At 44.6% G+C, this 2,977-nt stretch overlaps 2 protein-coding genes across 3 annotated transcripts in view; one reads left to right on the top strand and one right to left on the bottom strand.

The window, feature by feature from the left end:
- The window catches only part of LOC106814120 (methylosome subunit pICln-like), a 13,826-nt gene extending 10,928 nt beyond the window's left edge, over window positions 1-2,898 (bottom strand). The window contains exon 1 of one of the 2 annotated variants that reach the window (XM_014818406.1): window positions 2,760-2,898. The gene's annotated coding sequence lies outside the window, so the exon portion shown is untranslated. Of the gene's footprint in view, window positions 1-2,719 lie in introns of both variants that reach the window. The other variant, XM_014818407.1, reaches the window with a different exon arrangement.
- LOC106814114 (transmembrane protein 164-like) overlaps window positions 1-2,977 on the top strand; it is a 16,944-nt gene that overhangs the window by 1,123 nt on the left and 12,844 nt on the right. The gene's annotated exons all lie outside the window — the stretch shown is intronic.

The following is a 2,977-nucleotide window of genomic DNA, read 5'->3' as shown; positions in this document are numbered from 1 at the left end:
GTCGGTCCGTAAATGCTGTTCACGAGATGCCTCTGAAGCAGGCAGCAAGCTAAGTCAAACGTCAATGGAAATTAATAATGCCCGAAGATCGGTATATCTCACGAACCACCGTTTCAATCCATCACAGATATCCGCTAAAGAATTTAGCCTACACGGAACTTGATTCAATCAGAACCTGTAAGATCATATTATTATATTAATCAAGTTCATATATTCCAGCGGTTTTCTATATCAGTATAGGCCTACAGTGGGCGTATCTCGTCCACCGTTCTGTCAACCATCTTAACCACTCATCGTTGTGAAAAGCTGCACTGTATTACCGTCGCAATCTGCCAAGAGAGAGGAGCCAAGCTCTAAACAGAATGTACCAGATTGTCCAACCCCAAAACTAAACCGCCCAATGATTCACACATGCATCCGCATATTTATATGCCATGGCGTTTTTGCGTCATTGTGCACGTGGCACACGCGTTTTTTTCCCCAACTGCATTACCGGTTCGGATCTATTTGATCTAATTTTCACCGCAGTAAGGAACCCTATTAATTAATATACAAGAGGCAGTACAGTACGTAAAACGTGAAACCAGGGCGTCGAATTTAACGCGATCGGCAAACCGGCGCAATTGCGTCGTGCCTCCTATCAATGCGAGCCGTACTGCCACCTGAAAATCCAACCCGAACGAACGCAAGTGACATCCTATGCCCTTTATCTGTAATTGCCGGTCGGTGACCGTCTGCCCTGCTAGACTGGAGTTCGCAGGCCGCAACTGTTGTCGCAGAGCGTGTAACATTTCTCTATCAGAGCGTGAGGCCGGATACCAGTCTACTCGGCGGCAAAAAACAATAAACGTGGTAATTGCTGCCAACCGATATATAGTGCACCTGTGTATGCACGTGGTGAACACGATATTGCTGCACGCCCGATCGGCCCGCGTGCGATTTAAAGCGCGGGAAATGACGCTCGCGCAAGATGCCATGTGATCATTACGTTTGTGAGCTTGCTAAGTCGGCAGTAAATTTAGAGAATTTTAGTAGAATTTCATCACCGATGACACAACAGATTTTCCGATCAACAATTGCGCTTGGTGTGCCCTTCTCGAAATTGTGAGAGTTGCTTGACTGACCTGTTTTAAAATTGCCTCGGCCGCCTCCATTTTTAGAAGAAAATTCAAGGCAAATTCCACCATGCCCCAAACAAATGCTTGGCCCCTCTCGTCGCTTAATTCGACGCCTGGTTGAAAACCATGTTGCAGGTATGATTATTTCAAATTAAGTATAACGGTCCCCGTGGTGTAGGTTTATGACGAGTCTCTTGCATGTGATTTACGTAAGTCTGGAGGGCTGGTCCTGACCTTGTCATGTAATAGAGCGAAGAAGGCAAAATGTCTGTCGAGTGCCCATGGTGACACGAGAGAGATTGAGCGGCGTGAAGAGATCGGGTAGTTGCGCTGAAGCACCGATGTTACGACATTAATCATAGCTGGTGTGGGCGGACTCCACTGCTCGAAGGTGTGGGGCAGTTGTGTGTGTTCGTCGTCGCTCGCTAGTGTGTAGCTCGGGCACTAATGTTGGCGCTGACATTCGGCCTGGTGTATCGCGGACGTCATAGCTACCAAGAGTTTACTATAACATCCCAGCGTTGAGGGTGGGCACAGGTGGGGGTCATCACGATGGGCAATCCATAACAGCACCTACATTCATTCCAACATTTGTCAATCATTGACGAAAACACGCGAGGTTTACCGAAGTTATAACACTTCGAGAGACAGTCACAGTAACTGACTGATCTCGAGTCAGTTTTCAGCGAAAATACCAGATTTTCACCGCTCATTATCTCAGCGTAGGGGCATCGTAGGGACATATGCGGTTTGTTTTATATGAACAAGGTAGGACAGCTGATCAATAATACTGCACAGAATTGTCAAAATAAAACGGGGAAAGTTTATTAATTAGACTAATACTGCAACATGGTTTCAGCATTTTACCGTTGTACGTTCTCCTTCTTTATTAACCCGACCAGGCTGTGTGACTAACGTCAATACACCTAGTCTAATTCTAACCCTAGCAATACCGTCTCTTGGAGCTACTTCTTTATATGCTCTTGATATTATATATTAGTGACATAGCTCCAAGAAACGGTATTGCTAGGGTTAGAATAGACAATCCGACAATATAGACAATCCGTCGCACAGCCTGGTCGGGCTAATTAGTGACATAGTGTTAAGTGATACTGATAGTGTTTTGTGATAGTGATAGTGATGTGGATAGGGTCTATGTCCCCCAGGGTACTGCCGGAACGTACCCTGGGTAACTATCTAGCTGATATGGTTAGGGTGGTTCAAGGATAGAGAACATGGGTCCCAATAAAACCAATGTCAATGACAATGTCATTTACATCAATATAAATATAATATTATATCAATATAATACTATTAATAGGTTAGGGTTATAGTTAGGGTTAGGGTTAGGGTTAGGATTAGGGTTAGGGTTATAGTGTTAGAATTAGAAAATGACATAGGTCTCAATGGGCCCCAGCCCATGTTCTCTATCCTTGAACCTTACTAGATTGATAGAGATACGTCATTGCCACGGCACCTGCCCTGGTTCAGTTGCCAGTTTAATAACAATAACAGGGTCTCTAAATTATGTAGGTCGCTTTTATGCGCTACTTACTGTGAATTGACTAACTAGACCAATTTTACTAATAATAATGACATACCTCTGCTCCTCTAAGATATTTTATTTCACTGAAAACTTACTATCAGTGTATCACGTTTGTTTCTCACGTTTGGCGGGGATAGGACTGGCACCTTCGTCCGCCGCAGTGACTGTTTTGCTAGGAAATTATAGGGTCCTACTAAACAGCAAAATGTGCTACTAAACAGCGAAATGTGCAGGAATGTGCAGAAATGTGCGCGGAATGTGCAAGAATGTGCGCGAAATGTGCAGGAATGTGCGCGGAATGGGAGGAATGTGC

The sequence above is a fragment of the Priapulus caudatus genome, unplaced genomic scaffold, assembly GCF_000485595.1.
Source record: "Priapulus caudatus unplaced genomic scaffold, Priapulus_caudatus-5.0.1 Scaffold873, whole genome shotgun sequence".
NCBI classification, from domain to species: Eukaryota; Metazoa; Priapulida; class Priapulimorpha; order Priapulimorphida; family Priapulidae; genus Priapulus; species Priapulus caudatus.
The sequence above is the reverse complement of the archived record's forward strand: the minus strand, read 5'-3'. Positions and strand labels throughout refer to the sequence as shown.